At 36.1% G+C, this 27854-nt stretch overlaps 1 long non-coding RNA gene across 1 annotated transcript in view; it reads left to right on the top strand.

Annotated features, from left to right (window-relative positions):
• Positions 1–249: 249 nt before the first annotated feature.
• The window catches only part of LOC106693732 (uncharacterized), a 45859-nt gene continuing 18254 nt past the window's right edge, over positions 250–27854 (top strand). The window contains exons 1-2 of the long non-coding RNA XR_001345234.1: positions 250–341; positions 13502–13681. This is a non-coding gene — a long non-coding RNA (uncharacterized LOC106693732). The remainder of the gene's footprint in view (positions 342–13501; positions 13682–27854) is intronic.

The raw sequence follows: 27854 nt of genomic DNA, 5'->3' as shown, positions 1-27854 counted from the left end.
CTCATGACCCCTCCTGCAATAGTGTAAGAATAATTTATTTAGTAATTGCTATTCTTAGTTTTGATTGCTGATTAGTATTCAGAGTACGAAGGTGTACATAAAATACGATTGGATGAGGGAAATAAAAAAGCAAGTCATCGTGGATAAACGCAATTTTTTTATATTTTTTAATGTAATGTAATAGTATTAATAGCAGAAGCATAAGGAAAGAAAAAAAGTAAGAGTCACGATTAACTGTTGCAGGTGGACTGTGGGGCTCGGGTGGAGTTAATTAGCGTTTAAATAAGTACTGGGAATTTTTAGAAGAAAAGAACTCTAATTCAAGCTGTAGCAGTAATAATGTAAGTAGTAATTGTTATAGATGTTTTTTTTCTTGAATAGTTGTTAACGGTAGTAAGAACAGCTATCTCGATAGCTGCTACTAAACAAGCATGAGCTCTAAGTAGGTTTTAGGGAGCTTATTAATTACCTTAACTTATCCGGAGTTGGGGACTAAGTTGGAGGCGATTGTAGCATCTCGCCCCGAACGGGGTAAAAGGCACTTATAGTGTAAGAGAAGTGTGTATATTAAGTGTACAAATCCGGCTGGCTCACCCTCTCAGTGTTTCCTGTCTCCTGCGTTGGCGAAAACGAATAAAGCGCCCACGGTGAGGGAGAGAAAAAATCCCAGAGCATGGGAATCAGAGAGAGAGGATAAATGTAAATAAACGAAGATGCCAGAGATTGAGACTGGGGAATATTTAAAAAGTAATATCAATTACATTTGCATATTCACCATCCATCCGTGGCTCGGCCACGAGCGACCGGTACCCAACCGGCTCTTCAATGCTTTCCATGGGGGTTGCTTGTATATATAGACAGGGGAAGAGAGAAAAATAGAGTTTTGTGTTGCCCCAAACTAACACCCTGCCCGTTGCTCATTGTACTGGGGATGAAATTGCCGAATTTCAGAGCCAATTCCGCAATCTCTTTTGATCCTCAACATCACTCGATCTATTTATCATTTTGCCAATTCATTTTTTTTTTTTTAATGTATATATTTTTTTTTATTTTATTTAAGTATTACATTTTTAACTTCCCGCTAAGAAAATTGCAAATTTTCAAAAATTCGGAAAGTTATTGGTTTCAGTCCGATTTTCGAAAATCGAATTTCTAAGAGATCTTGACGTTTGTTTTTTCGAAAACAAAGGCATATAAAAGTATTTTCGAGCTCGAAGAGCTCGAAAATGTATCTACAACAATTTTTCGAGCTCCAGGAGCTCGAAATAGGCGGGAAGTTTTTGAGCTGTCCCGCAAGGTTAACCGACAGACCGATTTTTTTTTACTGTTTTGTTTTCATACATTTCGTGGTGTGATTGATTGAATATGATTAGGTAAAATATATAAGTGATTAAATCTTGATAAATAAATATAAATAAATGAATAAGTAAACAGGGATTGAGAGGCAATAAATATATAAAAATAAAACCAAGTGTTGAATAAATCTGCCGGTCACTCTAATATTATTTCACGTAACCACAATATGTATATATATGTGAGCGCAAAAAAAAGTAAAGCACAGAGAAATAAAACGCACGTAAGTCCGGACATTGAGGCGCCGCAAAACGATAATACGATAACACCCCACCCGAGCCTCTTCTTTATCCGCGAGTAGCGCGTCTTTCCATAAAACCTCCAGAGGGAATCTTCTATTGTACCCGTTTCGATTGTTACTCCGGAGGCGTTAACATAACAATACACATAGTAGAATACCGTGAGTCGCGTATACAGCATTTTGGTTCCACTATACAATTATATATATGTATATAAAATATATAAAACCAGTAGCATGCGAAGTAAAGCAGAGCACTGTGTACACCAGCTTTACTTCTCCTCAGCGACTCTTCATGCTCTGTTATTGTCACTCATTCTGACGGTACGACGACACAACAGCATCACGACAATCGGTCTTATGACACTCTGAACTCTCACGACCCCCTTGCAGTGACGCAGATCCGACCCAGCTCACGATTTGAATTTTCCCGAGCTGCTTTTGCGTAAGGCTTCTCAGGCAAGAGTGCGTCCTATAATCCGCTTTCAGACGACACACATATACTCTGTTTCTGAGTTTTAAAAATAAATGATCACCATTGCCTTCACTTACAGTGCACTGTTACAAATTTCGTGTATTTGTGTTAAAAAATTAATTGGTTTAATTTTTTATGGTGATTTTCAACACAGAAATCTGTTAATTCAACACAAACCGTTTGTGTTATTTGAATTAAGCTGAGTTTTTATGTTAAATGATTAGAAAATCGGTAATGTAACACATTTCTTTTGTTTTTTGAACATCAACACAAAATTTGTGTCGCTTAGCTAAAACTCTCGCGCGATTCTTCATTACTATAACCAAGTAAAGCATTTTAGCAGCATTGTTTGCGTGGAAACTTGAATTTTAATTGACTTTCAATTAAATATAATCATAGATAACTTTCATACTTTTATGATCAGGCTCTTTTTAGAAAAATCACTGAAAATCGAACTAATTGTTTGGTAAATCGACATAAGTTGTACTAAGGTTAGATCAGTATACATGAGTAGGTTAGGTTATGCGCTTATATTTATTAATTAATTTTAACATGACGTCTATTAAATTTACACAAATTTTCTGTTGAAATAGCAGATTTTGTGTTCAATTATTCAACATAAAATTTATGTTGAAGATCAACACAAACGTAATGTCTAATCAACACAAAAATTTGTGTTGAATTTCACCCGAAATTTCCAATTGTGCAGTTGAAAAATTTTTGAACAACATTGCATTAAATCACGCACAAGTTTGTGTGCTGAAAATAAAATTAAATTGTTGAGAAAAAAACCATATCAAATATACATGGAGTATCATGTTATCATCAAGTTAATGGATCGCAAAATAAAGTGTGTAGTACAAGCATCGGTATTTCTTGGTAACAATCAACAAGACCGTTATACTCCCTCGTATAAATTATATTTCCCTCGCGTAAGTTGCATAACTATCTTAAGACTTATGTGTGTACGGCATACCATACTATAATATAATACCATAAACATTTAAAAGCGCTCTCCACCTCAATAATATTACACCCCACGTCATGGAATAAATTTATTAGTAATATTTTTGTTGTTGCTGTGGCAGAATTGTAGCAGTTACGGCTACTGCTGAGGTTTATCATTCGCCGGCCATTTCCCGACGTGATTGTTTCGCGTGCTAGCTTAAAACACAACCGATCTCTACCTCTACAACAAAAAAATATACTCTATATTGCGTATATATATTAATAAAAAATTCTCAAAAATTAATAATCCACAACGAAGTATATTACTCATTCTTTTATATTATTGCAGACACGACTCGGCAGGTAGAAAACAACGCGTATAGTTGTTAATCAGTGTCGTCGTAATAGTCAAGTAGAATAAATAAAATTAACAAATTTATACAGTATATTATATATATACACATATCCATACATATTGTAAATAGTTATATATATATATTATTGTATATGTGTACATAAAATGAAAGAAGCAAAGAGAGCCCGGGAAATGGCGCTCTACTACTATTCTACGACAACGATGTTATATTAGCAGAATGAGAATAAAGTCTGAGCATTAAGCGTGGCTAATTGCTTGAATCATTAAGAAAAAAACACGAATAGTCTAAGCAACTGAAGCCGCCGACGATGACGAGTTGGTTGTGTGTATGAGCATCAGACGCCAGTGGGAAGCGGCATATGATAACGATCGACGCTCTTCATCCTTCTCCACTCGTCAGAGCATTCACTACTGAGTCTACTAGTAATGAAAATAATCACCTCGACTTTTATATATATATATATAATTATATCTAGGACTCGCTGTTAGAGTAATCGTCAAAGCGTCATCAAAACAAAGAGAAATCCTGATCCACTCATCCACACAACCTGTAGTAGCTCTTTTTTACTCTGTACTAAGCAAATCCTGGGAATCATTTTCATTCGTTTTTGAATTTTATCATCTAATTGCACACTTAACTTCATACTCCATGATGTTAACCTCAGATAAATAGATTTAAAATTTAAGTACGACTACAGATTGTACAGGAAATCTATGGAGAATAAAATTACAAATAAATAGATGGTTTATTTTTTTTCCCGCTTTGGTTTTATTTAAAAAAGAGAAAGTTTATGGATATCCAGCAGCTGTAAATGTGCTCGTTTGTCACCACCGTGGTGTAGTAACTGAAGTAACGAACTTGAGGCTGCCGACGGGCTGGCGTGTTTTATTATGTGAGACTTATAACCGTCCGGCTGTGGGTGTACGGGCAGTATGCTAGTAAGTACGTGGTATTGCCGTCGGATCAAATGAATTAGCCATTAAGGTATCTGTATGTACATGTATATATTTACAAACACACAGTACGCGGCTGTAACAAACGTTTAGTTTAGGAGCACACAGCCGGTGTAGATGATGATGATGGTGTTGTTGTGTGTAGGCCTACGCAGCCTGCAGGTTCAGGTGGCTCTGAGCTAACTACTGTGCTGTGTAGTTCGTCGACTCCATCCATCAGCTCAGTACGCTAACCAGGGGTGCATACATTATATTTTCGTTCGCCTCTTTAACCCCCTGAAAACTAAAGTATCCAAGCACCGTGAAGAGACAGGTGCCACAGTACACAAGTCGCTGATGTATCCCACACCCCATTTTAAACTCTCATGTGAGCCTCCGCTACACCCGAAATTTTTCATACCGACGTTTATTAACTGCGCAAATTACTTTTTGTTATTTTTATATTTATGTCGCTGATTAAATTTTCACTGTCGCGAAATATGTTATTTTATGTACACAATACAATAAGAATTGGTAATTTTATTAGGCAACGAAATAAAATAATTTGAAATATTTTAGCGAGATAGCAATGAAGAAATTTTTTATTATCGTAAATGATGATTAGGCCGTATGTATACAGTGTATTTATTTAAAATTGCCGGAATAAATTCATATAAATACATAGGTATGGCAACAGTATACGTCTCTTATGTGAATCGCGTTATAGACAGTGACTGTTGGTTTATTTAGATTAGTATTTTGTAAAAACCTTGTCGTAGTACGTGATGGCACGCACATTCTTGGAAATACCCCGGGTGGTTCATCCTCTTCTTCGATTTATTTAGCTTTTATTTTTTTACTCCCGAGCATCGTTTCTTCTCTGGTGTCTGTCTCATCGAGAAACATTCAAGCTATCACTGAGCAACCGAGTCCACATCTGAGACAAGGTGATAAATCTACCTATCGGACACACACGCGTGCCGCGAATGTTCACGCTTCTACATCGACATCACCACCAGCACCATCATCATCATCTTCCTCATTGTTATCATGATCGTCCTCATCATCATCGTCATCGTCATCCGAAGATTCCAATGTAAAAAATTCTTAGGGATTCGGCAGATCAAGGGTGCAGAAAAGAGTAAAAAAAGAGTAAATAATACCGTGGATTTGACGTGCGGAGACGTTCATGAAAAAAAGAGGAAAAAAATTCAAGACGGAGCTTGTAAATCAGAACCCGTCATTGTTAGTTATATATATCTTTGAGAGATCGTCGCAAGGTATCACTAGCAGCAGATATCCTCCCCTTGACTTAACTCATTCTTTCTCGGTAGGTTTTCGAGATCGCGTAGGCGTATACCAGGATCTGCGATGAGATCCAAGTTTATACCTACCTACTCTCGGTGACACAAGAGCTAAGCGACGGCGAGGACGACGCGGTATTGTGTGAGAAGGGGAGCCTAATATGGCGGCCATCTTCGTCGGTATTCTGATCGTCGCGGGCACGACAGAGGCGGGCGCGGCCGACTCTTGAAGGTAGTTTTCAATGCCAGTCATCTCACGGAATGCCAACATACACGTATACAATAATACCATCCAGCAGACTCAGACTCAAACTCAAGCTCAGCTCTGCTCAGCTCAACTTTATTCACTTTGTATTCAATCTCGAGTATACGGATGGTCGAAAGTCGCGAGCGATTCACCTTACCAGTATTTTTGAGAACGCAGTGTGTTGTTAAATAAATTAAAATAAAAAAGCTATTGGTTATCATCACTAATTGTCATCAAGGTTCAAAACTACTTTCGTGCATTCTCAGAATCATTTGATGCACGTAATATTCTGGATACACTATCACAGTAACACACAATAGTACCTGGAATACCTTCTTTGTCATGACGGGCACTCGAGCCTCCATTATGCTAGTACCACGTGGTCAATGACGTAGTCTGGATAAACAGTAATGTACACCCTACCTCCGAGGTCAGTCACCGTGAAGAGTTTACTCGTCACGCTGTGGTGCACTAGCGCGACACAAAATGGCTTCCCATTGGCTTCATAGAAATTCTATGAGCCCGTTAGTAAAATAAATAAAAAATAATAATGAAAAAATATACACTGTAGCTTAAATAAATCAGAAATGAAATATTTTTGAACGTCACACGGTCAATTCATAGTAAATTTGACAGTTACTCCCACTATGATTCCTCTAGGAGTCACGTGATTTGCACGTGGCCATGAAGCGCCACCTGTTATGTTCACACGGAATTTACTATTAAAAGTAAATATGTCTGACAACAATTATAACTAACGTCTTTAACAACTCAAAACACTCAACAACTCCCGAATAAACAATTAACACGAAGTTTGTCTTCACCACAGCACTGTCTTGATAAGAATGCACTACGGGAAATGGCGTCAAAATTTTAAATGGTAAGTTACCAACACAAAGATCCGAGTACGCACGATACCAAACGAGAGCATTAGGACCCGAGTAGGAATGTTGTGTTAATAAATACAATCAGAAATTAGTGTGGTTTTGAGAAGACGGTAGTCACTGTTAGCACCAGTCCGAGTGCTGTATTATAACTATTAGCGAGTTAAGGGTGAACTTGGTACGAAAGAAGGAAAACACGTTGTGGACTATGTTGGTTTCGTAGCGGCGACGTAGACGAGGATGATGACGAGGCCACAAGAACGACGAGAGACAGGGCAGGTTCCTGGCAGACAGGGAGAGGAATACGAACTAAGGGGGTTCTATATTCATCCAAGTAACGGAGCAGAGTTGAGCTGTGGCATGCTATAGAATAGTGAGCGAAAGAGAAAGAGAACCGTCAGAGTAAGGAATATACCGGCAACCCCGGGTAGGGGTAGCCGACGTCCGTCCCGGAGTCTTTCCTCATCTGCAAGTCGTATAACCGAGCTAATTATCAAGTTAATATGGCCATTCTGTATGGAGGGCCCGCCGGGAGTTGAAACGGGCGCGAGTGATTCAACAGAGAAGGGGATCGAGAGACGTTGTTTAATGTTTAAGACGAGGATAAAGAACTAAACCAGAAGCAGACGAAGAAGAAGTAGGATAAGACAGTGTGGGGTCCGCTCAGACTCTATACATATATTGCGGACGGTAGGGGTAGCGGCGCCCCGCGAAGCGAGCAAGCGAGACAGCCAAAGTACATTGATATTATAAGTTGCTTCAATCGCTGTATTCATTTGTAAACTAACCAGGCTAAATGTATTCACCACCGCACGCCGGCGTACCGATATAGGCGGAGCCACAACTGACGTTTTCTGGCCCACCTCGGCACCCTTCTTTCCTTCCTTGTATTTCTTCCTTCTTCCTGATATTACAATATCTGCTTTCTTTTAGTTTCCTTATTTATTCCCGTACTTGTTTAATCGCCTTCTCTATTGAGTCTTCTTCATCATCGTCCCGTTAACCCCCTTACGATTTCATCAAATTCATGCATCTTTCATGCCAATCTGATACTTCGACTCAGATAACCTCAAATTGTTTAGATATAGACTAATAAAATTTTGAAAAAATAATATTTCTAATCTCTCTGATAGTGGAATTAAAAATAATTTTATCGGTTTAAAGTTTTATTTACTTTTAGTTAAAACGTAAGTGTAAGAGTCTTGTGGAAAAAGCTCAGCATTACATTTCATGTATTCAAATTTTTTATTTTCACTAGCTCTGAAGAAACGAAGGCTTTATTATTATTCCGTGGTAACTTTGCTTGCGCCCACCTCCCTCACTCAGTTTTGTAGTCGTAGTTGTCGTGGTTGCTTTTCAACCCTCGACTTTCTTATAGACCGCGGAGTAGCGCAGCTAAGTTTTTCTATTTCTTTTGCACTTTGACTACTACTTCTTCGCGTCGAATAAGTAACCGCACGCTCACTCTGCACCACTGGAAACCGCCGTCACCGCGAAAATATGAATGCATAAATGCATAAGTGCTCCTACCCCTGACTTTACTTTCGTGAGAAAACCAGCATCTTTTGCTTGGTTATAACTTCAGAGATGCATCCGGATTTATTTTCCGAACCTCTCTAATGACATTTACATATTTTTAAATCTTAGATTTATTTAATTATAGTTATATCATTTAATAAAGATAAATAATTATGAGTTTAATTTTTGTGTGGGGCAATAAGTATCAAGATTAGTTAACAGTTTCAGTTTTACATCTTGGAGAAATATTTAAATACATTTAAAGGACATGAAAGAGGATAAGCGAGACTATTTATATAGAGTGTGGGCGGCTTATTTCGCGAACGTAAACACAGCAGTACAAAGTTATCTACTGTGACTGGAGTGTTGCCGAGTTTGTCGGAGTCTCCAGTGTAGTGAGCAAAAGAGCCATCGCGGCAGTAACCGCCAGTGGGGACCGACCACGGGGTCGTTGAGATTAAAATTAAAATTAGCATAATGCGTGCATGGAACCGTGGCTGCTGCTAGAGCCCACCAAAGACCGCAATCTGTCTTCTCTGTCTCGTTAAATTTTTATTTCTATCAGACGTTAATATAAAAAATAAAACAATTAATTAGGGGAAAACAAAAAAAAAAATGACGAAAATATAGTGAACTGGTCATCAACCCAAGATCGATGAATTGTCTCTTGAATATAAAACTAATAATAACTTACATAAAAATTTAATCTATTCCTTGTATTTTTATCTTCACCAAATGAATTTAAAAAAAAAGGTTTTATCATATTTAGTAAGATAGTCAAATGTAATATAAAAATGTGTATTTTTTCTGTTTAAATTTTAATCAACGCGATGATCGCCCACTTATGACGTCTGACACATCTCAGTTTATTCTCGAGCTCAAATGCTGGCTGGGTGAATGCTGTCAGATGGTTTTGTGTCTGTAATAGAAATGGAGCACACGAGATGGGAGGGAACGATGCAAATAACACGTTTAATAAAGTGTCACGCCCGAGCCATTTGAATATTGTAGCATATTCACTTTTCTCATCGGAGCAGATGGAGCTGTAGATATGGATAAGACCGAAAGAAAGTGTATAATAGTCAGTCAAGATAGTACTAGTCTTTAGAGAAGAAGAAATTGAAGCTGGAGCAGAGAGAAAAAAGAAGAAGAAGAAAGAGAAGAAGTATAAGAATAAGAAATGGAATGAAAGTAAAACGTGGGTACGAGATTGGACGAGCCACAGAAAGACACGAGATCTACTAGGTATAGGAGATGGTAGTGGTAGCGAATCGCACACCTTACCGAGACTCATGCATGATTCAGCCGCAGTATCTCATTTCATCTGCTCTTCCACTGTTAAACTATATCTATCTCTTCTAATGGTAATGCTATTCCAGTGCACATATCTCTTATATTACGTTGCCGGCTGGTGTTCCATAGCTCACTCCGCTGTATCTCCAACAAACCAACTAACCGACCGAGGCAGCCAACATCTTTCGCTTCCTCTGCCAGAGAAAATGTTGCCGGAAAATTTCGACTACCCTACACTATATACTAAAATAAACGAAACTCATTTCTTCATTCGAGTCGAGAGTTTGTGCCAGTTAAACGTCCGAAGATCTAGACCAGTGAAAAGATAAAATGAAAAAAAAGTAAAAGAATAAGGGAAAGGAGGAGAAAAAAAATAAAAGACATAAAGAAAGAAATTGTTAGTTCTCGCTGTTTTAAATTACCATTTATTACGACACGTAAGCCCAAGTAAAGAAGTTTAAGAGATCCTAAAGTCAGCCATTTTGGTTTACTGGGCAACGAAAAATTTTTGCTATCATAGTCAGTCCGAATATAAAAAAAAACCATTTTATTTATTTTTACCCACAAAAACATTATTCCGTTTGTCTCGTTACCGTTACCCATATCCACTTTTTCTTTCTCATCATCATCAGCATCATTATTTTATTCCTCACGAGGGTTGATAAACTCTCGTGTATATAAGGATGATAAAGCTTTCTTCTGGTTTTTCTTCAGTAATGATCATTACCTCCGGTATTGTGACAAGTGACTCTTCTTATATCTGTGCGTGGAGGACGCGGGTGCAGGAAATGGCCATAGATAACGCTGTCATGGCAACTTTTATATTATGACGAATGGATCATATTTTCTTGCAAAATGGAAATAGGATATTTTTAGGACGAGATGAAGCTTCCCTTTGTCAAGATCTTCCCACAGATTTCGAGTATTACTTTTCCTCACAATTCTTATATTTATACGTTCAATGACTCGTTTATTTTTATTTTTTCTGTAGTGTAATGTTTAGACAATAGATTCGATGATCGATTTATTTTTCAATGTATTTATTATCCTATAAAGCCCATCACTGGTATTACTTGAATTTCCTTTGTAAAATATCAATACATTTATTCGTAAAGCGTTTTACGGTAATAAATATAAAGGGCCGTGGTGCATTTTTCTAAACTACTTCAATTCCGTTAAATATTCGTATATATTTATGGATGATGTAAAGCCGATAGGAGTAGAGTTACCAATCGTAAAGTTCCGGCATAACAGCTAATATACATATATATGTATATATATATATATTTTTTTTTGTGGAAGGTAATATTCTTTTCCGGCAAAAGCTCTTTTCCTAGTGCCTGGGACTGAGTGGCACGAAGGTCGAGGCTCTTGGCCAGTCTTTCATATATTGGGTCTCGTGTGTGGTGTATAAAGAAGACGAAAAAAGAACCACCGAAAGAAGAAGCACAAGTATAAGAGAGTAAGAGCTGCGGTGGTATGGGGATGGTAACTCGTCTATGTGGAAATGCGATCACTTAGAACCGGCTTCGGTGTATAATTTGGTGCTCTCGATGGCATCCGAAGCGAGTGGTATAGTCCGGCACATACAAGCCTTGATCGTACCGGTCGTATATTTTTTATTATTGCCCGTTGATGCTGTTCGCTCCCAGGGGGTTGGAAGAAGTTGTATGAAAAAAAGAAAATAAAAAAATATGAAAGAGTGAGTTAAGGGCATTTCGATAGCTGACCACTCGATTCGCATCTTTTTCCTCAGAAAGTAACCACCCCTTATGACCATCACCCTCCTTGCTCACTCGCTGGAAGACCTGCCGAGACTCGCGATATATGTATGAGTATGAGTTTCTGTGCATGTGTGTGAGTGTTTATTTTTCAGATGCTACTAGAGTACGGGAACGAACGTATCTAGTTGAGCCAGGGGTCGTTTTATTGAGTGTGGACGGCAGAAACGATCCTCATGTTTTTACATCGAGGCAATTTTTCTATCTCGCCCCGTTGCCTCCGTGTCTTCACTTGGAACCTTTTTTCTCTCTTATATATATAACCATCATCTCTCTGTACTTTACTTTAGTTCAATTCCTTTTTCTTCTATATTTCAGCTGGTTCTTCTCCGCTTCTCACGGTTGCCCTCGGTCATCTTCTTGCTTGACTGGAGCTCAGTAACATTGGTTACTCAGTATTTTCAGCTTCACAACTGATACAACTTAAACGAAAAGAATTGGTAATGTGGCATCAGACAGCTAGAAGTTTTCAAGTGTATGGCTTACATAACATAAATTCAAGGAAAAGTCCTTTTCACTTTATATAAGTAGTCACAGTCCATCTTATGTAGCACATTTTCCCTTAATTGCTTTCTCATCACTTAAATCCACTAATCTCACAATTCGTACAGCATCACAACTTACTTTTTTCATTAATTAAAAATAAAAACAAACAGACAGCTTGAAAGTTGGCAGCTCGTTTAGCAAAGTAAATAAAAAAAAAGTAACGAGGCAAGCAGTTAGCAGTTAGTTGCAGTCAACCACAAGTTAGCGTCCCTCAAAGAGCGTAGATCAGGTCACCCCACACATACTGTATAACATTACAAGGGATTACGTCGTGTCTTTCTCTTTCTCAGCCACCACATCCTGATTATTATACGTTGACCTAAGAAAATCAGGCTGCACGGCAGAAGCTTCCTTCTACATCTCAGTGCCTTTCTCTAACCACAAGGTTCATCCTTCACAGTGGAGAAGAAGCATCGAGACCATATTATCCGCCCCCGCTTCTCATCTCCTGCCATAGAGAAACCCTCCATCCAAGAGAGAATGCGGTGAACTACCGAACCAGGTGGCTACCTAACCAAACCTACTCTGTCTCACCCTTCCACCGTAGACGCTTGCTAACCTCCAAGACCTCCAAGACCACATTTGGGCTGTGCCAGGCAACATAGTGTAGGTAACTCATCACTTATGGATACTGATGACTCGCGCAATAAACTTAGACTCTGTATCCTCCTTCTCTTCCGCATTCAACGTTGCTCAGAGTCTCTATCCCTCTGATCCTTAGCTTCAGCCCCAGCCCCAGCCCCAACTCGCTTTCATTTCACTCTCTGTGTCTTAACTTCTCTGATATACCATCCATAACGCTGATAAGTTGAGGTTAAGATATTTCTTAGAGTAGGAAGCAGAGGTAGGGGTAGAGGTAAAGGTACAAGCCAACCGACTTCTTTCGTTGAATGTTCAATAATATTTTCTTTTTTCAAGAGCGTAGGAAAAACCACGCTTCATGTATCTCACGGTACTTTACGCTCGACGAGTATAGTGGAACGCGCGTATGGTACCGGTATATGTGTGGATGTTACGCGAGAAAAACTCAACCAAGAGGGGTAACCCTCGATCAGATAAGACGGGAAGTTAATAAGAAAATGGGGAGCGTGACGACTTTGTAGGGAGAGAGCTCGAGTACTATTTTTTCTTAACTTTTTTTTTTTTTTTTTTTATTCTTCTTACGTCAACATAAAGTACTCCGTTTAAATTCTCCACTATGAAATCTTATTATTCAATTTCAGAAGTTGAGAAAAAATTTAAATAATAAAGAATAATATTGTATTGTATAAATGTGGCGAAATACACCAACGTATACCACTTAACCAGTTGAAAAAAAAATAATTATTTATTCTTTTAATTGCGGCATTAAAAAATACTTAGACCTCTTCAGTTAATTGGCTTAAGAAAAAAAAAGTTCTCAAAACTTAACAAGTTGTATTAATTTTCTATTTCATAAACGTTTAAAAATTCAATTTGCCATATTCCTTATAAAATTTTTATGCCACTTATTTTTGTTATTCTGTATATTCTTTTAGCTCTTTTATCCACATTCGTTTCTATTATCACCCGCCGAAGGTGGTCTGGTTAGATTTATTTTCACTCCGTGGGTATTTTTTTTTATAGCCAAAAGAGTGCGGCTGCTGGTTGCTGTCATGAACGACCACGAGGACGAGCAACGACAATGGTGGTCGCCGATGTGTAAGAAGAGATGGACATGGAGGAAAAGAACTTTTGCGCCACGCGTCTTGCTCTCCACCATGCCACCGTCCTCTCCAATAACCATCCTCCTCCATTTACACATACGTAAGTATATCTATATTTCTATATATCTATATATTTGGTTCGTTGTGTCCGTATAAGCAAACTGGATACCCGTCGCTGTTGTATAATAAACCCATAAACACCCTCAGTATAACTACGACAACTACAAGTCAGGGTCCAACCCCCACGTAGGTAATACATAAAATGCCGTACACACGCTTTACTTCTTTTACTTTCATTCTATCCTCCAAATGCTACTTCGATACAAACCTATATATATATATACTCGCGACGGCTTTTTGCCGGCTTTCGCTTGGATTTTACGGCTCAACTTTTTTTTTTTACGTGTTATCCTCTTTGTCTCGTCTTCAGTTCGCTTGCCATCATAAACTTAAATCTACTGCTACTACAACTAAAACTATAATAATACGAACAAAATCTAAAACTTTTGTTGGAGTTTTATCGATAAAAATAAAAAATAACTACATAATACTAAATATTAATATCCTACTAAATTGATAGTATTTTTATTTTTATTTTAAATCAAGATTATACTTTAGAGAAAAGTTTACACTTACTTAACTCTTTAAATTCAATGTTTATATTCTCAATGTGCCCGACGTAACCGCGGTAATTATACACTATATAGTGGATAATAACTATAATTAAAAATGGGGATTGATGATTAATTAATTACGATGCTGAATATTAAAAAATAAAAATAATAAAATACGGGAAGAAGGAAAAAAAATACAATGAAATAGAAATATGATCGATTAAATCATACTAGAGTAACCTTGCGTTTATATTAAAAGCGCATTGTTTCAGCAGCCGTGAGTAAGTGTAACAGCATTAAAACTACATAAAGAGCATTATATATAGATAATAAAATGAATTATATATGTATTCATGTATATACAGTTAGAATAACACTATCGAGTATTACACTGGAGTGTGGAATGAATCTTATCAGGCGTGCCATCGTTGAGATCTACAATTGATAGCCTTTTAACTTCTTATGTACGTGTACATTTTGCCTTGGAGGCTATGCTAGATTACTTCTTGCTTGGCACATGCACCAATTGCTTACACTCTTGTCTGTAATATGTACATATATATCGCTAGTGGTTGTATTATGCAGAGTTTGTGAACATAAGTAGCTTGATATGTCTGTGTATAGAATATCAGATGCACGGGCATTCGAACATTGTAACAACAACAAGTTTGAATAATCTCAAGCTAATCAGCCCAATCAACATATTCAATTATTCACAGTTGTCGTGCTTTCTTACTCTCTCAATGATCTTATGTTTTATTATTTGAGTATTTAGTAAATGGATATTCGCAATTTTTAAACTTCCCGCTATGAAAATTGGAAATTTTTAAAAAAAGGAAACCCATTGGTTTTGGCCCGATTTTCGAAAATTGAGTTTTAATCGGATGTCGATGTTTTGAGATCCTGGGAACTTATTCTGACTATTTCTGGATGGATGTCCGTGTGTATGTTTTTGCAAAATTTTTTTGTCCGATGTGTTTGGAGCGAATCAACCGATTTGAACGTTTTCGGCGGCAATTTCAAAGACTCACTAAGACTTGAAATTGATTAGATTTTGGAGTATATCGGTCATGTAGTTTACAAGGTTTATGAAAAATAAGAATTAAAGATATTTTTGAAAAAATTTTTTTTTCATATAACTCGTAAACCACTTGTTCAATTCGCGCCAAAATATAATCAGTTCTAAGTCTCAGTGAGCTCGTTCGATTACCACCAAGAACGCTCGAATCAGTTGATTTGTTCTAAGAATATCGTCCGACAAAAATGTTTTTTTTTTTTTTTCTTTTTTTTTTTCAGTAAAATGTATGTTCTAGCAGTCTAACAGTTTTTTGAGCTCAAAAATTTTCAAGTAATAATTGCGGGAAGTTTTGGCGTTGTTACAGGGTCAACTGTTTCTCAGATTTTTTTTTGAAAGCATTAAAAGAAAAAAATATTTAATTATTATTGAAAATTCAAATTAAAATAAATTCATGAATACACTCAATCTATTTTCGATTATCAAATATTTTAATTGTTGGAAAAGCCAGACAAACTGGGAGTGCTAAGAATTTTATTATTCAAATAATTCAGATGACAGCAGAAATTTTTTACTACAGAAAGTGCTTGAAAAATTTCTCTTGTCTGATAACTTTTCGATAAGATTATGCACTAAAAGTCAAAGTAGAGACTTCAAGTTCTAAAATAATTTTTTTAGATACTATCAACTAAATTTGCAAAATTTTCAGTTTTAATAACTGCTATAGGAAAATAAAATTATCTTTTAACGTTTTCACAAGTACGGTGTAATAAAATATTTTTCTAACGAAAGTAAACTATAAACTCCATAAAATTTATAACATATGTGCATATCTTTTCTCCATATAAATAATAAAGTATGCATACTCAAATAAGGAGTATAGTAGAGATCGAAGGCATTTCCTTTCTTCCACCGATTAATTAACGTGCCTGAAGATTCTATCTCTCAATTATTACGTTACATACATTAAATTACATTACATTAGCAGGTTATAAATACCAAACGTGCGTAATGTGTGCAAGTTGTAATTAAAACACGACCTTGGCACATTTAATGAATAGGAATGAGTTGATTTAACTTCATTTTGTAAAGATTATGGGGCTTAGACTTTATTTTTATGGCTCAATAAATTTTTTTTTATGTTCACGTATTCATTATAATTTATGAGCTATCATTTTTAAAAATTATATATTTTTTATATTGAACAAGTTTTTTATCACAAAGAAATTATTTTTCTATTAATTTTAAAAATTAAAATTTTTGATATTTTGTAACGGGACTGGAGTTTTTAACCACACGCGCTTACGTTGTCATCCACATATATATTTATATATGTATACAAGAGTATCGTAAAATCACTAGGACCCCTTCTACTTCATGTTTATTAATGCCCCATCGATTCTCCGTTTCACTCTCGTTTGCCCCGGTATACACAACAGCACACTAAGATAATGAAACTGACCTAGGTTTGAGCGTTAGGCCATAGCCGCCAAATGCTTAAAATGCTTAATAAGTAGCTATCACACTTCGTCGAACATCACCAATCCAACACGCCTAAAATACATAAATACATTGGTAAATAATCCCAACCAACGTTTATAAATTAATGTTACACTGTAAAAACAGCACTGTTAAAAATGGACTCAATTTAACACCTCGTGGTGTTAAAATGAAATAATACAGCTGTAATTTGACGGTGTTAAAACGGTGTAAAAAAAATTCACGCATAGAAATTAGAAAAAAAATATATAAAAGTTTAATGAATATTTTCTGGAGAAGATTCTATTTTGCTATATACTTATTTGAATAATTATTTATGTTATGCGTAAGGTACTTCAAAATTACAAAATTTTACGGTCACCATTTGAATCACTAATAATTTAATTAATTAATAAAAACAGTGTGTTTAACTGTTAATGATCGAGTAAGTAAAAATATTCACAAAGAAAAAAAGCGAACTATATAAATTGAGAACGACAAGTAATATAATGATAAAGTGATCAGTAAATACTACCATTCGAAATAATAATTTTTTCATTAATGATTAAATCGTGAATAATTACAGGATAAATATTAAAATTTATTGTCTATACAAGAAAAATTACAATTTGAATTTTAAAAATAGTTATAAGTTCTGTAGAAAATTGACGACACGTATCATAAATTTATTACTCGAAATGTTAAAATTCCCTATATTGATATCCGGGTTCTCGGTTATAATTTCAAACACTAATTTTTAAAGTTTATTTTTTTCCGTGCACAAAATAAAATACTTTCAACACCGAAAAATACTTAACACCTCTAAAGAATATTTTCACCGTCGGCGGTGTTAATTTAACACCACTTTCGGCGTTGAAATTTAACACCTAAGCCGCCTAGACTTACCCCGTTTTTTTTTTAACAGTGTATGATTATGAAATACTGTCCCTTTTATTTGTTATTGTTTCAAAGCACAAGAATGCGGTAATGGACTCGTTAATTATTAATCAGCATGTTTAATTCATCATGCGCACGCGCTGTAGTTTTGTTTGTTTTTTCAATATGTGACTGAGGTTTTAGTATTGGAATAATGTGGCATATGGCACAAAGCTGAAATTGCTGCTGATAATAAATTTTATAATACCGTTTTAAGATTTAGCTATAAGACGGGTAATGGATGTTATATTATAGTTATAATTTACAATAAAGTGTATAAGTAAATATGTAGGAAGTGATGCACTTCCTTTGCGCATCAGACGCAAGGCCGTTGATTTAGTCTCGTACTTACTAAATTTAATCGCATTACTTTATCCTCAGTTATCTGAGAATATCACTATAATACGATGCTCATAAATTCATCAAAATCACCGATTGCCACAGGGAATAATCCGTTCTCTCGGCATGTTTTTACTTTTTATTGCGCAATTTCACGTGCCAGAACAGAAGCGATGCCGATAGTAATATCTTTACGATCGCGTTAAATATAAATCATTCTTCTATACACACAACTTCTATCCCATTGAAAGAGTATTCGAAATATTCTAAACCATTTTATAATATAATATACAGTTCTCTTATTTTCAATATAAAAACGTTACTAAATTTTTTATTTCAACTTTAATTCAACAAAGATAATAAATTTTTATTTATGGCACTGTAAAGTTTCGGGAAAAAAAATCTTTTAGAATTTTTTTTCCTTTTTCGAAATGTGTTTAAAAATAACCATGGCCTATTTTAGACTTTTTAGATACAAAAAAATATTTAAATTACACTTTTATAATTTTAAATTTAAATGTCAGTGGTAAGATTCAAATGGCGCTTGAAATCGGTTATTAATCAGCGAAAAAATTTAATTAAGCTGTTAGATTTTTCTTTTTTTTGTTTCTTAATAAACTCTTTTTTTAACGAGTGAATATTCAGAGAAGCCATAGATGCTAGTAGATGTTTGCAGGTATAAGATGTAGTAGAGAGCATCAATATGATAGAATAGCATAGAAATATAAGAAGAATAAGGTTTAACGAAGTGTGCGACGCGTGCGGTTAGGCCGGGCGCACGTTCATTCGCCGACTCACCTGCCGCTCATTAGAAGCCTTATCGCTAATTAATCCGTACGGCGGCAGCGTCACGGCTTTCGTGTCGTCCATTCCTTGGTTTCCCTCTTTTACGTGGCTTGCACTTCCTGAACTGCGCGCCCGCGAGGCCCACAAACTACAAGTATCTGCCACGCAACCGTATATACTTTACTCTCCTTTATACCCTCCTTTGACTGCTCGAGTGTTTTACGAGCCGCGGAATTCCCCTTTCTCCTCTTCGCCAGCCAAGGGTTCAGAGACCGTGACGTTAATTATCACGACTTTGAGGTATGAGAAAAGAACTCGCGAAAAAATATAAATTTAATTCACTAGCAATTACAAGAAAATGGTTTTTTATTTTTTAATGAAAATTTATCGCTGATTTAGTGGCGTTTACAGTTTTATTTTATTAATTTTTAATTGTCTCACGATTGTTAATTTTAATTGCCTATCAAAAAACATATTTTTTTTTCGAGTTACTCAAATGTGTGGTCGTTATAGAAAAGTTGAACTCGAAAATACGCACGTACACTTCGAATAGAGGGCCACGTGACATAGGCGTGAGCAAGGTGCGATGGAACAATGCCATCGGACTTCTTCGAGAAAGAATGTCGCAACGGCGCACCCATCTTTTCAATCTGCTTGTCGACGACATCTACGACAACCAGTTGAACAGTCGACGACATTACACTTAACTCAAAACTCTTTAAAGTAACATCAGACATTTAATTTCCTCCGTTAATCCATTAAATTTCCATTCTTATTTCCATTGACCTTGTATACCTTTTTGAAAAATTGCACAATTATTTGTTCAACAAACAATGAATTATCAGTACGTAGATTTGACGAAGTTACAGAAATACATATACAAATAAAATAATAATTATAATTTTCAAAGAAATGCCGATTGGTTGCGTTGCCGCGGTATAGAGTAGATGTAGTATACATAATCGATGCGAATCGATCGCGGCATCCGTTTCTCATGTCTACGTGAGCAACCTAAGTATTGTTTGTATTAAATCGTTCGTCCCGAGTTATTGTCAGTTTATCATCAAACACTCCATAAAAGTAATGTGTGATAAGTCCGACTGCGTCATAATCAAACACAAGTTTTATTGAGTCTTTACGATATTTTTATCGACATTAAATATTATTGAACTACTTCTCCAGTTGCTGTGTGTCTACTGTGTCTACATGCATTACAATTATACTAATTTGCTAAAGACAAATAACAAATAAGTAAACAATATATATACATATATATTTTATGATTATGATTTGGATGTTGATCGCAATGCCATTGTGTCGGTTTATTTCGTTGGCGTGTTGCGTGCGTACACATATACATATATATATATAGTGTTGACTTTAATGTAGAGTGTCGTTGCTGGCGTGACCTTATTCCTGCTTGAAATAATACGCGACCGGCGTACCGAAACAAAGAATATAAAATGACGACCAACCACATAACACAGAAGTGATCGCGGCCATTGTATACGACTTTGCTCAACACTCATCGTACATACGTTCGTTTAAAATGAAAAATACTTTTTTTTTTACCAAGACACGAAAGTAATCATCAATAATATGTATACATTCATATATTATATATATATATATATATATATATATATATATATATATATATATATATATATATATATATATATATATATATATATATATATATATATATATATATATTCTATTTTGACGTATATTGTTATATAAAAATATATATCTATTTTATTAGTTTTTTTCATCCGCCTCGATCACACGCATTGAATAGAAGCAGTAGCCATAATATTTACATTAAACCAATTTTATGGAGTGTAATTAAAGTAGAGTGGAATTAACAGGTGACGAAGGGGTAGCATAAATACAAAGTCTACGAAGACTAGGTCTGGAGCTGCTGGAACATTACCTGCCGTGAAAAAAATAAAAAAAAAATTAAACGGCAAGAAAGAGGACGGGGAAGAGGGTTTTATATAGACTCGTGAATATGCATAGGTCAGAATGGGACGACGAGCTGCACGATAAGGGCTGGGTTTTAATATTTTTTTTTCTCTTTTTATGTATACACACTCTTTATAGCTCTTATAAATTTTATACACTTGTATTTAGTATTTAACTTTCGTGCTAACTGCCACCGCTGCCATTAACCATCTTTATTTTTCATATATATTTTATTCATCTGTTTTCTTCCATTGGCCTATCTAGTCCAAGGTACAAAAATAAATACCAAATTTAAAGTTTTATTGTATATTTTTTTTTATAAATCGTTTAGTGATTAGTATGCGCCCGAAATCATCGAGTTCTAGGGGCTGCGGGCCAGGTTTTTATTTTTTGTAGCCTGTTTTATTATAACTTCCGACACGACCAGTAGTTGTAGTTGTAGTATATAGGCAGTATTATAAAACCAGTGGGTATAAATGACTTGACGACCTGCAGAACTCACTTCCTTTTTCCCGCGATGCTTGATCAAAAAATCATGAATATTCATTGCACACTCGCACACACCCGACACTGGGTCTACGAGTGTCACATATGTTTCTACCGACCACATAATGATATATAGACAAATGGTAAAAGCGTTAAAAACTACATACAAGCATTTATATACTGCTTTACTCAAAGGGAGAGCACAGCAGCACAGCGAGTGTGTGAAAAGTTAGGCTGCACTCAAGGAGACGGAGGTCAACGGGCCGATAGCAGAGCTTAGTAAGTCAGGTTAAAATGGGCGCTTTATTATACGACTAAGGGAGTGAGGGAGTGAGGGTTTAACACAGACCGAGGCGAGTACTGCCAAGGGCCCGGTACCGTGGATTATCGATGATGGTCTGGTTTCTAGTTTGCGGTCTGGCTGGTGTGTTAAACCGACACCGCCGAGGTTACGAGCTTATTCGACTAATGGGGCTGCGCTAATGGTAATGCCGATGCCGATGCCGATGGAAATACCAGAGGGCGTATCACGTCTCAGTAACAATAACGAATACTCAGGTGTACGTGTTAGAGTACATAACGGGCTCTTAATTCACTACATTGTACAATATTTTCCGTTTGTGATTGTCATAAGACGATAAGCCGTTCTCTCCTTGACCCAAATCTCATGATGGATTTTCATTACTGCCACCAATCGTCCCAACTAACATACGAACCAACACGTCAACCAAAGCAGTAAATAATTCACAGCTTACAGCCGTTCTTTATGACTTGCTGTTTATTATTATTATTATTATTATTATTATTATTATTATTATTATTATTGCTTTTGGTCTACGATTGGTCTAGCTTCCAATAAAAGCCTTCCAGATCCGAACCATTATTTAGAAAATTTTTTATTCCAATTATGTGCCGTGTATATTTATTAATTTAATGAATAGTTAATTAATTTATAGATACACTGGCCATAAAGTAACGTTTAAATTGGACATATGTGATGCTGATGGAAAAAATAAATAGTGGCGATTAATGTTGGGAGGCAGCTTTTTAAAATATGTACAGACAACAACAGCAACAGTACAAGCAGAAGCAGTAGTAGCAGACACACTTAACTTCCGGGGGGCCCCCGGTCAAACTAATGCACCAATGTAATGTAATGTAAGGAAGGAAACGCGAAATAAATATAGTAACGCGCGGCGAGTCGACGGCAAATGGAGAGGCGAGAGAAAGAGAGGCTTACACACAACAAACACACGCACACATGGACTCACATACATACCGGGAACTGGAACTGGAACTGGACGGTAGCCCAGCCAGAAAGATACATATTTTTAAATATTTTAGTCACGGCTCCGCAATCGCCCCGTCACGCAGCCTTGCCACCTACCGGCTTATTACGTCCATACATCTATATATCTATACATTAAACTTAACTACTTTACTAGACCAGCTAGACCGCCAGTGCTTTCGACTTTATATTTTCACGGTGAAGTATATTTCTGATTATTTCTGACGCTATAAATGTATATATATACACTCGTATTATAGCTTTTATCCAGGATAATTTAACTTGTACTTAAACTTCAGCAGTTGCTACGGACAATACTGCGGCTTAACTTCAATTCGACTTACACATGCAACGTTGGCCATTATATTATATTGTTTTATAGATGTAAATAGACACATGTATTATATGTAGGTTGTCGGTTGTCGGTTGTCGGCTGTAGGCTATAGGTTGTAGATTTCACATGGACATTATTCGATGAGGATGTGCAGTAGTAATTCAACTGGGAACTGCTGCTGCAACGGCCACAGCAACTGCTCACTCACCACGTCGGTGGTCAGTCGTTGACTAATTTATTAATCAAATTCTGCAGATGCGACATTCCGAAGCTTGTGTATGTATGTGTACTGTGGCTAAGCCAGTTCTACGTCTGCCATTTTATTTCGTTTAGACTCTTGTTTTTTATCTATTGGAATTCTTATCATTAATATTGATAGGATTTATTATTATTATATAAATATCCGAATAATTATTGCTATTATTTTTTATTTTTATTGATATCAGATATTATTTATTATTTTTTCGAGGCACATAAACGTTCGTTTAACGCGAAATATATTATTTTATAATAATAGTTGAATTAATTCATCGCGTGCCGCGGATTACGGGACAACGTGAACCCTATTAGCATAGCATAAACATAACTTTGCATACGTGAACAGAGGAGATTCTTTCAATCAAATCATTTGTCTTGAATTTATAATAAACTTACAATCTAACGACAGATCTTTATTGACATTTTTATTTATTTACTCTTTTTTTATTTTTTTATAACATCAATAAATTATTTACGTTTTTATTTAATTATTTAAAGTGTTAAATTTTTATTTTATTATTGTACTTTTATTCATGAATTAACTTCGTATTTTTTATTTAATTAGACGATGATTTTTTTGACACTTGTAATGCTGATATATTTTTAATACATATATTTTGTAATTTAAAAATAATCAAGTAAGATTTTTGAACTGTGATTTAAAAAATCAGTATGATAATAACAGGTGAACGACACAAGAGTGAGAGTTAACCCGTGAGAAGTAACGGTTATCCGTCCGATACCCGACGACATTGTCACCGGAAGTCGTGGCCCATCTTCACATGTAACCTCTATACTCTATAGTCTATACTCACGACTACGAGAAGTTACTTTAGATACCAAGACATGCTCATCTGATTCTTTTGTTTTAAACTTTTATATTTCTCATCCTCTACCATCACGTTTTTAAAAGCAGAGTTAAATAAAATAATAAATTTAAATGTAAAAAATGGAATTTCTCTACCAGAAATAAAAAAAAAAAAAATTCACCTGACGTTTGATTCCTAAAATTCTCAACTCGAATTAAAATAAAAATTTTATTGGGTCGACGAGCCTAAAGATTCCACTAGTAATGGGAATAAGTGAAATTCACGTGCGAATCTGACAGGATACGAGTTTAATGAGTAGACGGTTCATTAAGGATGACGTTAGTAGACAGGTTTGCAGATATATTTATGTATATATATGCTGAGGTAGAGAGAGAATTTAGTTGAAAGGGTGTGAGTAGTTGGGTGGGCTGATGAAAAGAGAGCAGAGAGCAGAGTAAAGTACGAGAAAGGAGCAAGAGGTGCTCGCACATGAACCTGGGATGTAAACGGAGGCAGTCTCTCCCTGGAAAAATGCGAAGCTCCGTCTCCCCGAATATATTTCCATACATCAGCTTCGTCTCCGTATACCAGGTCTCTCTAGCGAGCACAAGAGCGAGCACATTTTCGACTCCTGCTGAAAGATAGAGACAGCTGCACCAGCGAAAGAGAGAAGTGAAGAATTTTCTCGCATTTTATGAGAGAAAAGAGACTAGAAGAGATGAGGGGGTTGGTCGGGGCCACAGAATAAATCCAACTAATTAGACTAGGAAAAACCGCGGATTAATTACCCGACGCAGATCCTGCTCTCTCTCTCTCTCTTTCTCTTGCTGTGGTTCCGCTGGTGAGCGCGCTACATTTCCACGGTGAAATTATTTTTAACAATTTTCGTTAAGAGGATGGATGAGAGACTCTCAAGTTTTGTGGTTTAATACAAAGTTTACTAGAGGTTTTTATCCATTAAAACTTATTATTTTTTTTTCTTTTACTTAAAACAGTTGGAAAAATAATGAAACTAATTTTCATCAAATAATAATGATGAAAATGTGGTTTAAATTTAAAATGGATTTCATATATTTTCAATGGGATTTGTTATTTGTTGAGATTTTAAAGTTAATGGTAAACAAGAGGTACTTCCATTGTATTTTTTATTCCAGTTGGGTGAGTTTTTCAACGCAATCACGAAGAATTGTTCCGTCCTCTTGAGTTTGAAATAACAACGTTATTCTTGAGTGCATTGATCCCCAGAAAATGCTGATGCCCTTTAGAATAAAACGCTTTGAATAGTGAACCCGAGTGAATATATATATATATATATATATATATATATATATATATATATATATATATATATATATATATATATATATAGATAAGAGTGAGGTGTACTACTCTTTACTCTCAACTTGGGATAGAGCAAATACTCGGCGACGACGACGAGGATGAGGATGAGAATGATGACAACTACAGCTATGACTATGAGTCTGTCTGCGGTGAGAAAATAAAACGAAGAAAGAATATAGTGGAGCTGAATGTTATGAAGACTAGTAGAAGAGTATAAGAGCGTGAGGATGAGGGTTAACTATCTGTATACTCACCTTCACGAGCGAATAGAAACGAGTGAAGAACTCTCGGGTACAAGCCCAGTGTCGCGGACAGAGTGTTTGCGAGTCGCTCGAAAGCTCTCTCGGCAAAGTACTATATATATATATATATGAATAGTACGGTAGCAATAGGACGGATAGTGAAATAAGGCAGAAATGCAGATTTCTCGTGCGACTCTCATCGAAGTCCCCAAAGCTGAGTCTCCTCGATCTCCATTCCCCAGCTAGACACTAGACAACATTTCAAACCTTACATTACCTACGGCTCCTCTCTGCAGGCTCTGATTTGGCGCTCACGCTTAAACTCTTCTTCGAGAACTCTACTCTCCAATCCTCATTTTTTCTTCGCTCTTCCTCTTTTTTTTTTTCATTCCAATCTCTTGTTATTCTTCATCTCTATCTCAAATGCATCCTCGGATTATGCACATTTTTTTAGCCCTGAAATTTAAATAGAAAAATAATTTTATAAAAATATTATTACATTTCGAAATAAGTAAAACAAATAATTTTTATACGAATGTTTATTTGGGTCTGAGTAGTCAAACTAAATTTATAAATTAAAAAAATATTCAATTCGGTTTATTTCAAAAAAGCAATTTATTTACAAAGAAATATATTAAGTGTTAGACAGCAAAAACTTTTTTTAGCGACATTATAAAAGTTCTTTTTACCATTTATGACAAAAATTTATAAGCCGGAGTGGAATGTACGGTAATCTATATTTTTCAGCTTCAACAAGCTGTCTAATAATTCACTTTATGCAAATAAAAAAACCCGGGATCTTGTGGCACAGAGTCCGCATACGCAGCCGGATATATCCACCAACCAGCTCTCTGTGTACGCAATATACATGGGTCACCATATTTTTCCCTAAAAATTTTGCATAGCCCACACCGATAAATCAAACTGACCGTTACGACAAAAAAAATAAAATAAAAAAGACTAAATAAAGAACTGAGCCGACATCTTAATCCTGCGGTTTATTTAGCATACATATGTATCCAGCAAGGAGTGTACACATACAATAAGTATGTCCATATCGCATTGGCGAAATGGATTTCTATAGACTTCACTTAATTCCGACGAAGAAAATGCGGTCAATGTATTTTGTATGCAGTGTCTGCTTCTTAAACAAAGCGATCAGTCACGTTAACACGTTTCGACGGTCACTCATTTTACGCGTCTGACACTTTGGTAAAAAAAAAAAAATGTCATCCTATAAACGAACTAGATTTCATCAGAGCCAGAGCGTAAAAGAGAAAGCGTCCTTTTTCTCCGCAGCTGAATAATATATATATCTATATATATAACAGTAAATATTGCATATATAAAATAAAGTGAAAAACAGACAGAGATGATGAATTGCTGAGCTAAGAAAAGAGGGGGTTGGGTAGATAACGCCCAGTACCATCAATCAAAGTTCATGCCCGGCAATGACGCAGCCTCAAGACTCTTTTCTTTTTACCACATCCTACTCTCCTTTTTATTAACTTATTTTTTCCAGGCACCTCGTTCTCCTCCCCGTAACCTCAACCCAACTGCTCGTACACTCTCTTAACGTGAGTTCAATGACGTACAGCCTTTTCCTTTACTATTTATTTTGTCTTAAACAATTTTCTCTTATATTTTTACTTCCCCAATGAAAAAAAAAAAACCGTGGTCAGGGGATAAAAACCGTCGACTGTTGAATAATTATACGGAGCGTCCATATACTCTCTCCTTATCACTCGAACCGCGGGTAGCGAAATAAAACGCTAATTGTAGGGTCTCGGAAGTTATTTTATGCAGTACACAAAAGTGCTTCCAGTAAAAATGCTTTGGGAGTTTTGTTGGGAGTCGTTCGCGAGCCGAGGGTAATTTCGAGAAGCCTGCGATAATCTCAAGCTGATAAGACATGCGGTGGTGGTTGTTGTGGGCCCTGAAGGGTTGTGTCAGCGTGACGGTTACAGTCACGGTCATACGGTTCCCCTTTTTAATCCTGTACACACACCGTGCAGTATACTGTGCACATAGAGTAAACCAGCAGAAGCATCTGACGTATTCGATCGAAAAGGCTTTGCTCGCCTTTCCTCCAGCACGTTCACCACATTCACATCGTCCTGGGCTCTTTAGAGATTTTATCTCGGAGGTCACGGTGCTTATGCGCCTGCCGCTAACATATTTTTAAGTACCGGCGTTGACTCGCGGTGGCCGTGTACGGTATGCACCACTGGCATACACACACACACACACACACATCATTTGTTTCATATCTTTGTCTGTATTTTAAAAAGTACAAACACAGTAAAAATATATACAAGAAAAAGTAATAGTAGTAGTGAGTTTTATTACAAGCGAAAACAGCCGCTGGGATGATGGCA

This window comes from Microplitis demolitor, chromosome 3 (genome assembly GCF_026212275.2).
Source record: "Microplitis demolitor isolate Queensland-Clemson2020A chromosome 3, iyMicDemo2.1a, whole genome shotgun sequence".
Lineage (NCBI taxonomy): Eukaryota > Metazoa > Arthropoda > Insecta > Hymenoptera > Braconidae > Microplitis > Microplitis demolitor.
The sequence above is the reverse complement of the archived record's forward strand: the minus strand, read 5'-3'. Positions and strand labels throughout refer to the sequence as shown.